This window comes from Balaenoptera ricei, chromosome 12 (genome assembly GCF_028023285.1).
Source record: "Balaenoptera ricei isolate mBalRic1 chromosome 12, mBalRic1.hap2, whole genome shotgun sequence".
NCBI lineage: Eukaryota > Metazoa > Chordata > Mammalia > Artiodactyla > Balaenopteridae > Balaenoptera > Balaenoptera ricei.
Window position 1 is genome coordinate 51,525,400 of NC_082650.1, and position 12,209 is coordinate 51,537,608.

At 44.5% G+C, this 12,209-nt stretch overlaps 1 protein-coding gene across 1 annotated transcript in view; it reads right to left on the reverse strand.

Annotated features, from left to right (window-relative positions):
- Positions 1-11,274, reverse strand: part of ARMC2 (armadillo repeat containing 2) — a 222,709-nt gene extending 211,435 nt beyond the window's left edge. The window contains exon 1 of the mRNA XM_059941451.1: positions 11,202-11,274. The gene's annotated coding sequence lies outside the window, so the exon portion shown is untranslated. The remainder of the gene's footprint in view (positions 1-11,201) is intronic.
- Between the last annotated feature and the right edge of the window lie 935 nt (positions 11,275-12,209).

The following is a 12,209-nucleotide window of genomic DNA, read 5'->3' on the forward strand; positions in this document are numbered from 1 at the left end:
AGGGATTAATCTCCAAAACATACAAACAGCACATGCAGCTCAATATGGAAAAAATACCCAAACAACCCAATTAAAAAATGGGCAGAAGATCTAAATAGACATTTCTCCAAAGAAGACACACAGATGACCAAAAGGCACATGAAACGATGCTCAACATCACTGTCAGAGAAATACAAATCAAAACTACAATGAGATACTGCCTCACACCAGTCAGAATGGCCATCATCAAAAAGTCTACAAACAATAAATGCTGGAGAGGGTGTGGAGAAAAGGGAACCCTCCTACACTGTTGGTGGGAATGTAAATTGGTACAGCCACTATGGAGAACAGTATGGAGGTTCCTCAAAAAACTAAAAATAGAACTACCATATGATCCAGCAATCCCACTCCTGGGCATATATCCGGAGAAAAACATAATTCAAAAAGATACATGCACCCCAGTGTTCATAGCAGCACTATCTACAATAGCTAAGTCATGGAAGCAACCTAAATGTTCATTGACAGAGGAATGGGTAAAGAAGATGTGGTACACATATACAATGGAATATTATTCAGCCGTAAAAAAGAATGAAATAATGCCATTTGCAGCAACATGGGTGGACCTTCCTTCACCTAAATGAAGTAAGTCAGACAAATATCATACGATATCACTCATATGCGGAATCTAATTTTTAAAAAACCATATAAATGAACTTATTTACAGAACAGAAACAGACTCACAGATTTCAAAAACAAACTTACGGTTACCAAAAGGGAAATGTTAGGGGGAGGGATAAATTAGGAGCTTGGGATTAAAATACAAATACTACTATATAAAAAATAGATAACTAACAAGGACCTACTATATAGCACAGGGAACTCTACTCAATATTCTGTAATAACCTACATGGGAAAAGAATCTGAAAAAGAATGGATATATGTATATGTATAGCTGAATCACTATGCTGTACACCTGAAACTGATACAACATTGTAAATCAACTATACTCCAATAAAAATTTTAAAAATAAAATAAAAGCACTATTCCATGTGAGATAGGAAAAAAAAAAGATTCCATAAAGGGATTCCTTCCATCACTGGGAGGAAAGGAAGTTGAGGAACTGGGAGGCTAAGTATTAGAAAGACTGCATTTGAGGATATTGAAATTACCAAGGATTATTATCAAGAGTATTATTGGAAGAGCACTGAGAGCTATTGTTTTCAAACTCTCCTTACTCTCCTTACTCTCTCTAATGAGGGGAAGAAGTTCTGAAATATAAATCCTGGGCCCCCAAGCAAAAATTTCCCCATGAGTCTCCTTCTAATGCTAATTGCAGAAATAAACAGAGGAGCCAGCAGGGGCTGCTGGTGGAGAAGCTGAGCCAGCAGAGAGGATTCGCTCTAGCTGACCAGTGCTGGCCTCAGAAGAGCCCAACTTTCCCCAGCTCTTTCCCTGCTTAATTTGAAGAATTAAGCGAGATGGTGAGATGCTGAGAACCTGAGGTGATTCATCACAGCCCGTGAATGCTAGTGATGTCTCCCCACACATTTTATATGGAATAGTAGTAGGCTGCTGGTTTATGACATCTTGGATTTAATGTTTAACTGCTGTGCGTGTTATAGTGCAGAAAAAACTAAATATAGACTTCAAATTAGGAAGTCTAAAAGGAATACCAAAGCAGCATCAATGGTGAGTGCAGGAACCAGGAGTTAAAAGTGGCAGATACTTGGCCGAGAGGGTGGTATCCCTGCCTAAGGACCCCACTCCACAACAGGGGTGTCCCAAGAGAAAAAATAGCAGCTTCAATACATGATGGAGAACGGACATCCTCCCTCCCTTCACTTGCCTGAGCAGAGCTGCACTTCTCAGAGTCCTCACTGTGTGGGACACACTGAATTCTACCCAGAGCTGTGGAGCGGGTTCCTCTCCTCCTCCCTTTCTCGCTCCGCATCAGATGCATCCATCCCTGAGGCAGAAAGGGGCCCAACTCCATGCCGTCCTCTCCATTTACCCTCTAAGCCTGAGAATTCACACACAAAACCTGGCCCCTTCCGCTGTGTAGACCATTGCTGCAAATCAGTGGAAGGCGGGGAGGGTGGAATAGTGGCCACTCCTCTGGCCACATATGAACCCCACCTGGGACCTTCCACAGGTGTCGGTAGCTGCATAGGAAGCGAGAGCTAGAGAGAGAACAGGAGGGAAGGAAGGATTCTCATCTAAAGCTGGCTGTCCTTGTCTCTGGGTGATAGGATTATGGACGACTTTTCCGCTTTCTCATCTGTATTTTCTAAAAGGAGTATGTGTTACTAATGTATGTGGGAAACTCCTAATAAAACTTGTTTTGTTGTTTATAAAACGCTTAGTTGGATGGGTTTGCCTTGATGAAGAGCACACCAACTGTGCAAGCCCACTCCAAGCAAACAGCTAAGGACTCTCCTGGCACACACCTGGGGCTCAAGTGCACCGTATGGTGCACGGCAGCGGCAAGTATAAGAGTTGGTGATTCAGTGTTAGCATCACCTGGCAGGAGCCCCAAAACCGAGAGGATGGAAAAGACAAAGAAGCGCGGGAGGTGGTGCTGTTCTCAAGAGGGAGAGGACACTTACTGTCCCTCCAGCTGGTGATTCTCCATCTGGTCCCAGATTGTGGGGAGGGGAGAATTCTCCCGCAGCGTAACTGCCTTGTAAGCAAAGGACATTACATTGCACTGGCCAGTGTTACAAAGGAGGACCCTGTGCCACCCAGTCGGACATATATAATATTTCATTTTTCCCACCTGGTCTGGGTTATTCCGAATGCCGCACCGGCTTTGTCCTGAAGGTTGAGGTCAGGTTCAAAGACCTCGGGTCTAGTATAAACGCACAGTGACCTAAGATCAAGGGCAGACCCCCAATAAAATTGTTAAATGAATAAAGTGCACCTTTGGATATCTCCCTAAAAAGGAAAGAGCAGCTACTTCTCATCAGGGCACCTCGCCTTCTAGGGTCCCATGCAGGTAGCCGCTGCAGTACTTCCCCATCCTGAGTCCCAGTCCCTCAGGATTCTCATCCGGGACAAGCTCCCTAATCTGAGCCACTTGTGCGAAGGCTCAGACGCTGTAGCCCAACGTGTCACACCTCCCCACCTCCCGTCATATCCAAATCGTATCTGAACTCAGGCCTCTTTCTAGAAAGACATGGCTTTACCCAAATAAACAAAATGCTAATGATAAAAATTTCAGGTTGACCTCTGGGGTGCAAGTCGAGGAGAATTGGGGGAATAGGGTGAAGGGTAAGGAGCTCCGCTAAAATAACACTTTACTTATTCTTAAATATGTCTCTGTCAACAAGAATGTTGACTCACTGAAAGAGTAAGCTACTTTAAATACTTTATGGAGCAACAAGGAATTTTTAAATGGAAAGAAGAGAGGGAAGAGAAGATAAGAAAGAAAAAGGGAAAATAAGGAGTTAGTAGAATGAGAGACCGATTCTTAAACCACACCTATCTTCTTTCATTTGCTTTTCTCCTTGTCCTTTACAAGGGTAAGTTGATAATTAGCCCATGATGATGTGCTTCAAGTCTTATTTTTAATATATTATTTTCTAGGACATCAGTTCTCAAAGTGTATTCCAGGGAACCCTGGAGGGCGGGTATCTTTGAGTCAAAACTATTTTCCATTTTAGAGGATTCTTGAGGTCAAAACTATTTTCGTAACAATAATAAGTCACAATTTGCCTTTCTTACTCAATCAAGTTTTCCAGAAGCCACATGTTGTGTGATGACATCATTGCATGAAAAAATGTTCTATGGTCCAAAATGTTTAGGAAATGCTTTTAGACTCTCTTAGAGAATTCACAATGTCCATTAGCATATTAAAGGCCCTGAGAAGTTCTGTGGTAAAAACAATTCTGTTTAACTTGTTTTAATACAACATTGCAAATTTATTCGACCATGGAATTTATTTTTGTTTTGTTTTAGTTTTGGTTGATTGGTTTAGTACCGCTTGCTATCATGTTTCGGGAAACGTTCCTCCAGGGGTAAGATATCAAGCCAGGAATCCTCTGGCCAAGGAATTTATTAGAGATCCCTCCCCTGGACTGGAAGTGAATAAAGACTGGGCACTAGTATGTCAGGGTAGTGCAGTGCTCAAGAGCAGAGCCAGACTGCCTGAGTTCAAATCCTGACCCTGTCACTTACTAGCTGTGACTTTGGGCAAGTTACTTAACCTCTCTATGCCTTATATTCCTCATGCATAAAATGGGAAAGATTATACTCACACACACACACACACACACACCCCATATATATCTTACACCAGCATCTCGTACATAGTGAACACCAGATAAGAAATCTGTTACTGGGCCAAACATACTGGCCTAGGGTCAGGACCTAAAGCTAGGCCACTAACTAGTAATGTGACTCGAGACAAGTCATCTCTCTGCCATGGACTTCATTTTACCCATATGTCAAATTAGAAAGTGAGGTGAGGCAGTCTCTGAAGCACCTTCTAGTGCTGATAATCTCTGATTCCACACATTTCTTGCAGAAGGTGGCATTAACCTGGCGCACGACCGGAGAAAGGGTGGTCTAAGAACCCTCAGGTCCTGGGCAGCACCATCAGCAGATGAAGGGGTCCACAAGATGCGATGGTTGGCCCTTGAGGATGGAGTCCATCTGTTCCACAGTTGTGCCTTCCACCGACCCAGCTTCTCACCCTGCCCAGGTGTGAAGGAGAAAGAAAGTGGGGTTTGCTATTCCTACCACCACCCCCATGGCACCACTATGACTTAAAACTGGCTGCTTGAGATGAGGGTCTCGCTACAGTGAGGAATCCTCTCTTTACAAGGGGTTAAGAGGACACGGGGCTTCCAGCTTCATGGCAGGTTTTCCTGCTCTCTTCTAACCACACCAGCCCCAGGGAAACCTATGGCTAGTAAGACACAACAGTGACTGCCTCTACAGAAATTCCTCCAGTGTGACTTTACCACCACTGGGAATGAGGAGAACGCACAGACTAAAAAAACTGAAAATGTCTGTATAAGAAAGAGCTTTGAATTGCTGGCAGCTGTGGGCCAAGGTAGAGGCGCCCAACGTAATGCTTAAGGGGCTAAATTGGGAACATTTGAATGCTTGGTTTTACTCGTGCTTAAAAAAGCCAGTAGCAGCTCAGCTGCCAGATGTTGGAGAACTTCAACATGTAGCTCACAGGCATGGTATCAGCAATGCTTTTACCAGGTGACCACACGTCAAAGGGAGATGATGACTTGCTTTCCTAAAACTGCTTATCTAGGGAGGGAGCCCGGTGGCTTTCATGTTTCATTTTCACTGAAGAAGTTAAATTTGGGAATACCACAAAGATCTCACTTAACTCAGAGAAGATTGGCACTAGGGCTTGTCAGCAAAGGAAGAATTTCTGAGAACTGTGGCTTTATAAGAGTTCAGCTCCCTGTAACTAAGGCCTTTGAGTATTCATTGAGCTACCCTCTCTCTAATTCAGTGTATCAATTAGGAATTGCTTTCAGTTGCTAGTAACAGAACTGACTACAGTGACTTGAACACAATGGTCTATTTATTTTTTTAATGTGAAATACAGGTGTGGGTAATTACTGGCATTGGTTCAGTGGCTTAAGAATCAAAAAAATTAGTACTGCATCTTTGTGATTCTTTTAGTCTTTTCTTTGTGACCTCAATATGGCTGTTGCAGCTCCAGCCATCACATCCACATTTCAAATGACAGGAGGCAGGTTGGATGGAATGGCAAAAAAGTATTTCCCAGAAGTTCCATCCAACAATTTCTGCTTTCATCTTCTACAAGAGAGGCAGAGAATCATAGTCTTTTTACTGAATACATGCCACCTGGAATAACATTGTGGGTCTGTTTCTAAGAAAGAAAGAGAGAGTGGATATCACATAGGAAACTAGTGTTCTCTGTATGGGGCTTTCTAGAGATGTGTTTAGACAAGAAGTTGCTGTCCAAACTGGTTTTTCTGGGACAGCTTGTTACGTGAAAGGGCAAGCACCTGGGGGAGCCTCAGTTTACCCATGAAACTGACTTCCAGACCTCTCTCACTATGAGAGGAGGGGAAGTTAGTTCCCTAGTTCCCAAAGCAACTTGGTTAGGGAAGAAGAAGGGGATTCAGAAAACGGGAAAATCTCTGAAAAGTGGTGGATTCATTTCTTGATCAAAGGCAGTGTGCTCAACATTAAGCCTAAAAAAGATGAATGTATGTGGACACGGGGGGTGACAGCACTGCTTGCTGATGGAGTGAGTCAGGCAGTGAATCAAGGAAACATGGTTCACACCCCTGTTCTCAGTAAGTCTTATGTGTCCAATAGCTGTCATAAGCCTGTATTAATAGGCTGCATGTTTTGCTTTGAGGGACATTATTTATTCTACTGTGACTGTGTATTTGATGGGACTGGACATTGGCAGTTTTTTATCTTCTTTTCTCATGGACCTGGAATGTCCTCCCTCCCACCATCTCTCCTCCTCCCCCTTCCCAACATCTGCACATTGGTCTATGGAAAAGGCTCCTACCCATCCTCCAAGCCTCAGCTTAAAACTCACTTTTCATGACCCTCCATGGCAGAGTTCAGGCCCCTTTCTCTGACTCTCCCAGTCCCCTTGCAGCCACACTGAAGGAGTGCTTCTCACACTGTGTTATCGTGGCCTCTCTACAGGAGCTTTCCTGAGTCCCGTGGCTCAGGAGACCCTAGACTCTGAGTCCCTTGAACTTCAAGGGAAGAGGCCAAGGCACTGGGATCTTTGTAACTCCTGGTGCTGGACACATAGAGGCTAAAAGCATTTTAAATTATTTTAAAATCTTTTTTATTGCAGTGTAATACACAGAGAGAAAAGTGTGTGTATTAAAAGGGGATAGCTGAATTGATTTTTATAAACTGAGCACATCTCTTTAACCAGCACCCAGATCATGAAAGAGATTATTCCCAGTGCCCCAGAAGCCCCTTGCATATCCCTTCCAGTCATAACCCCTTCTGTTACCCTGACTTCACTCTTCTGGAGGCGCCTAACACAGCTTTCCCTGTCCTGCCCAGATGCCCATTTTATTCATGCCCATCGTCTGGGAAATTGCATGGCAGAGACTTACCCCTGCCAGTGGACATAAGAATGTCATGGCTATGCTGTCTCCAGATGCCCAAATTCCCACTTCACAAGGTGCCAGAGTCAGAGAAAATGGTCCCTAACTCGTTCCACACTACTAGCTACAGGGCAGCTCTGCCTGTGACCCAAGTCTAAGTCCCTCACGGGCAGTTCTGTCATTTGATCTCCACTTTTATCAAGTTGGATAAGGTTCCTTCTGTTTCTAACTTGCTGAAATTTCATATGAATGTGTATAGAATTTAATGCTTTTAAGCCTCTGATTAATTACAAAATCATTTATTTTTAATAGATAAAGACTAAAGGGTTTCTATTTCTTCTTGTGTCAGTTTTGGTAAGCTGCATTAAAAAAAAAAGAAAGAAATTTATCAATTTTATCCAGATTGTCAAATTTATTGCATAGTTACTTATAATCACTGCTTTGTTTTTATTTTGTGAACTCTGTGACTCTTGTATCTAATTGTATTTTCTTCATTGCTTTGACTAGTTAGAAGCTTGGTCAATTTTTTTGTGTAGATTCTAGAAACTTTATGGAGTCATGTGGCATTATCTGAAGATCTTAAAAAATATATATCATTTAAAAAAAAAAGAAAGAAAACATGATTCAGACCCTCCAGAATCTTACCATTTATAAGAGACAAAACATGTGAACTAGATAGTGAGAGAGGCTGCTATAGACTGAATATTTGTCTCCCCGCCCCCCACCAAAATTCAAATGTTGAAACCTATCCCCACAAGGTGATGGTATTAGAAGGTGGGCCTCTGAGAGGTGATTAGGTCATGAGGGTGCAGCCCTCATGAATGGGATTTGTGCCCTCATAACAAAGACCCCAGGCAGCTCCCTCAGCCCTTCTGCCATGTGAGGACAAAGCAAGAAGACACAGCTGGGGCTTCCCTGGTGGCGCAGTGGTTAAGAATCCGCCTGACAATGCAGGGGACACAGGTTCAATCCCTGGTCCGGGAAGATCCCACATGCCACGGAGCAACTAAGCCCACACGTCACAACTACTGAGCCTGTGCTCTAGAGCCCATGAGCCACAACTACTGAAGCCTGCATGCCACAACTACTGAAGCCTGCGCACCTAGAGCCCATGCTCTGCAACAAGAGAAGCCACCACAATGAGAAGCCCACGCACCACAACAAAGAGTAGCCCCTGGTCATCGCAACTAAAGAAAGACCATGCGCAGCAACGAGGACCCAACACAGACATAAATAAATAAATAAATAAATAAATAAATAAATAATTTTAAAAATCATTTAAAAAAAAAAAAAAAGAAGACACAGCCATCTATGAACCAGGAAGCAGGCCCTCACCAGACACCAAATCTTCTGACACCTTGACCTTGGACTTCCCAGCCTCCAGAACTGTGAGAAATAAATTTCTGTTGTTTATAAGCCACCCAGTCTGTGGTATTTTTGTTATAGCAGCTTGAACGGACTAAGACAGAGGTTAAGTGGAATCAGCACCAGGCACAGAGAGGGGGATGGACATCACCACCAGATGCACCCAAAGGAGTCAGACAAGATGGGAAAGATGCAGTTTGCTGGATAACCAGGTAGGGGAGGGGGTATGTGTTAGGGGAGGGGGATGGGTTTTGCCTAGCCACACGGTGGGGCTCCCTCAACTGGCAAGAGAAGTAGCCCTTGGCCTGAATTCCCAAGGGCCACCATGGATCTCAAACAAAATGTCATCCCCACATTTCCAGCTCTCCATCCAGCCCTATAAAACAAAGAAGCGGAATTTAAGATCCAACCGAAACCAGGAAAGGGCACAGCACATAGAAATACCATAGCTAAGAACCAAAATGCTAACTTCTGTTACAGGAGAGGAAAAACTCTTACATGATGTGTGGGGGATGGATTGAAGAAGAGGAGATATCTTGTTCTGGACTTTCCTCTTGGGTCTTCTTCAGATTTGGGAGCAAAAATGGGTTGTGGGAAAAGGAGACGTAAAGTGAAGGAGTAGTACAAGAGAAAGACAAATACTGTATGTTATGACTTATATGTAGAATCTAAAAAATAAAATGAATGAATATAAAAAACAGACTCACATATTAGAGAACAAACTAGTGGTTACCAGTGTGGAGAGGGAAGTGGGGAGGAGCCAGATAGGGGTAGGGGATTAAGAGGTACAAACTACTACATATAAAATAAATAAGCTACAAGGATATATTGTACAGCACAGGGAATATAGCAAATATTTTCTGATAACTTTAAATGGAGTATATAATCTATAAAAATATTGAACCACTATGTTCTACACCTGAAACTAATATAATATTGTAAATCAACTATACTTCAATTTTAAAAAATAGCATGTTCCCTTTCAAAACAGAAAAAAAAGAATAGCTTGTTTGTTCCTTACGTCTATGGTTTCCAACTGCTATTCCATGCTTCCAGCAGTTACCATATGCTCACAGATTTTAAAATCACAATAAACGTCAGGGAGAGCTGCAGTGCAATAATTCCCACCTTTGTTCACTTTCCAGCACCGCCTTCCCATCAGATCACATTGCTTAAATAATGACTGGTCCTCCCTCCCCCTGCACATTAAGGTCACAGCTCCTCTCTGTTAACAGCAGTGAGAACAGCCAGTTTTACTCTTGTGGGAAGTTAGCAGAATTGCGAACTAACCACTGAGGTTTGAATGGGTCATGAAACTTTTTGTTGCTAACACTTGCTTTTCCAATGGTTAGACTTTAAAAATATTTCTTCTCCCTAGTAGCATCTTTTATATTATCACAGCACACAAGAGCAAAGACTGATTCCACCCTGTCCTCTGTGTTTAATTTGTATCATGAGAGGCTGATAACACAGGAAGCAGTTGAAGGAGTGACTCTGGAGGCGAGCTATCTGGGGTCAAATCCTGGTTCTGCCATTATTCGCCCAATGAAATTGCGCACGGTATTTACCAGTCTGTGCCTCGAGTTTCTCATTTGTAAAATGGAGCTAATCTAAGTGTCTACCTTGTAGAACTGTGAAGATTAAATGAACGGACAAATGTAAGCTGATTAGAGCCGTGCTGGGAACAGATGCCAGTTATTATTATCAAATAACTAGCTGTGAATGTAATCATGTACTTGTTTACCTTGGTAGCTTCTTAAGGGTTAATCCTTAAGGCTCAAGTCCTGCAGGGACCTTCAATGTGTTTGCCCACTTAGATTCCGGGCAACGAAGAGGCCTGCTCTTCTTTATACCTCCCCTCCCTCTCCCCCTTGCCCTTCCCACCGCCAGCATCTTCTATGGCGCACAGAGCAGGCCTATGGCCAGAGGTAAGTCACTGGCTTCCCTGTGTCCAATAGCAGAGGAGGATGGAAGAGAAATGGAAGGACGGCACAGACCTGAGGGGCAGAAGTGTCCTAAGCTCAGAGTTGTTCTTTTTTCTTTCCTGCAAGCCTGGTAAGGTGGCTACCTTACACCACTGCGGTCTGTCCAAGGCATCCAATTATCTGTACACCTGTTTGAGAAGCAACCTGCTCGTGGAGGCGAGGCGAGCAGGCCTGGCCCAGCTCCTCATGACGCCAAACAGGCTAGCACTGCTCTTAGGAGCCTTGCCGAGTGGTCTGGCCTTGGAGGAGCTGCCAGCTCCCCAGAGAGAGTTGGACCTTTTCCACGCAATGAGATTGACTCAAAAAGAACGGAGTTGCTCTCAACACCTGCTCACCCTCTCACAGCTCTGAAGGCCAAGAGGGGAATGGGTAATTGCAGACCACAGGCAATGAAAGAAAAAGAAGGAAAAAAAGTCAGCAGCCCTTAGTTCAGCATCTTCCTCACTGTCCTTTCATGGGAGGAGATCAATGCAGGACTCACCACGTCTGTCTCTGAGTGGACAGCCGGGAAACAGAAGAAGGGCTCAAAGGGCAGCAGGAGGGAAAGGACAGAGGGATCCAGAAAAGCAGCCCCAGAATAATCTCCTTTTTTTTGCTGAAGCTAGCTTGAAATGGGTTTCTTATGACCTGTACCCACTCTCATTTGTAAAACATTTTGTGAGAAAGGCAACACGGACCCCTGGGCACAAGCAGAACAGCCTGGTCCCATTTCAGAGGAGCTGCAGGGTGGCTTCAGGGCCCCCGAGGCACCCCACAGGCCCAGCCCCGCTCACTGACAGGCCTCCAGCCTCACCTTGGTTCACTTTGCTTGGCCTCAGTGCCCAGCCAGGGCCAGGTTCCACAGAGCTCACAGGACAGGACTCACAGAAAACAGCAGAGACAGGGACACCGTGAGAGAAGGTTCTTCAAATCATAACTCACTCTTCCGTTGACTGTTGTACTCGGACCACTAGATGCTGCCATCGTGTTTGTAGAAGGCACCTCTCCTGGTACCTGCCCAGTTTATACCAACAGGGATGAACAAAGGTGTGACCCCTGCCCACACTCATGGCTCGTCGGACAAGGAGTGCACCCCCAGCCCAGGCTGAACCGATGTGAATGAGGACCTGAGAGAAAAGTCTGGGCTCACGGCTTGAATGGAGGGTGTGCAATCGCAGGTGCCACGGGGTGACCATATTTGGCCTGCAAGCCAGAACAACAGAAGACGATCTGCAGAGAGGGAGGAAAATGAGGACAGGTGAATATACAGAGGAGCCAAAGGGAGTGAGCTGCCTGTTTTCCCAGCTCTCCAGACCCTCACTCCCTGCCCGTGGTTTCTGAGAGATTTCCCAGTACCCTTTCAACTCAGTGCCTTCTTTTTTTCGCTCATTTATTAGGTTTTCTATTATGTGCATCCAGAACAACTTCCACAAGGGCGGTGATTCGCAGTTTATTGAAGGCTTACTTATCATGTTGTTTGGATTTCACTTCTCACACTACTCCAGGGAGAAGACATGGGAGGTATCATCATCAGCATTTTATGGCCAAAGAAGCCCAGGCGACCCACCAGCCACTCAAAGTCTCCCAGGAAGGGAGGCAGTCTTTGACCCAGACCCAGCATCACCTCTACCACGCCCCCTTGACCTTGACGGTGTGCCTCCAGGAAAAGGGACATTGGCTCCAAGGCATAATCAAAAGAGATGTGCTGCATTCCTAGGCACAATCAGATGCTTCATTGGAAAATGGGAGCTTCGGCTTGATCTTTAATTGCCACACCTTCACACCAGTCACACCAGCCTCTACAGGCAGAGCTGGCCATGCC